We start from the raw sequence: 1145 nt of genomic DNA, 5'->3' as shown, positions 1-1145 counted from the left end.
GGTAAGGTGGGGGAATGGGGGTGATATTCGTTTCTGGGTCGATACATGGGTGGGAAATCAACCGTTTATGGTTAGATGGCCCCACCTCTTTGGTCTAGAGTCGTTTAAATCTTGCAGGGTGGCAGATAGGATTAATGCGGAGCAAGCAAGTTTAGGGTATAACTGGAACTGGTCTAGAGCGCCAGAGTCGGAAGTCGAGTTGAAGGAGTGGCATGAATGCCAAGATATTCTTGAGCTGGTGGTCCTATCCAGTGAGGATGATACATGGAAGTGGTTGGGAGATGACAAGGGAATGTTCTCGGTGAAATCTGTAAAAAAATAATGGAAGAAGATAGGGTTGTGCTTCAGTTGTCGGTCTTTCAATAGTGCAAATGGGTTCCACTCAAATGCAACATCATGGCATGGAGAGAGAACCTGAACAGATTAGCAACTAGGAAGAATTTAAGAAGAAGGAATGTAAATATCCAACAATTTTGTGTCTTATATGTGAGGAGCAGGAGTAAACGACAGATCATCTATTTATGACTTGTATGTTATCGAATAGAATTTGGATGGGGCTTAGTAAGTGGTGCAATATTCTGCCAATTTTCGTTTTCGAGTTCAAAGACCTTATGGAAGCTCACATTTTTTTTTTTTTTGCAGTTGGGGAAAAAAGCTAAGAAGATTATTAATAGCGTGTTGGTGCATATGGAAAGGAATAAATGAGGTGGTGTTTCTAAACTTTAAGCGCGGTCCGCAAGATATCTTAGGAGAGGTTAGATCTAGAGGGTTTGGGTGGTTAAAAAATAGGACTTCTTATAATTCTATTAGATGGGAGGAATGGTGTAAATATCCCTTGTACATGTTGTAATTTGTGTGCCTTCTGCCCGTTTAGGTCGGATGTGTGTTGTTTGTTGGCCTTTTGCTTTTTTGGGTCGGAGGTGTGCTTAATGAAGTCTACTTTTCAAAAAACAATTAAAACCACTCAAATGTGAAAGATAGAGGTGGCAGAGATGAGAGTATTGAGGTGGACTTGTGAATATGTAAAGTTGGATTAGACCTTAATACAGGTCGTACCCACTAAGAAGTAAGAACAATACTCTCCAAATTTAATAAGGTGCTCGGCAAGTTATTTTGGGGCTTTTGAAGTGGGCACGGGTCGTACG

Source organism: Helianthus annuus, chromosome 8, assembly GCF_002127325.2.
Source record: "Helianthus annuus cultivar XRQ/B chromosome 8, HanXRQr2.0-SUNRISE, whole genome shotgun sequence".
In the NCBI taxonomy this organism is placed as follows: Eukaryota; Viridiplantae; Streptophyta; class Magnoliopsida; order Asterales; family Asteraceae; genus Helianthus; species Helianthus annuus.
Note: the sequence above shows the minus strand (reverse complement) of the source record.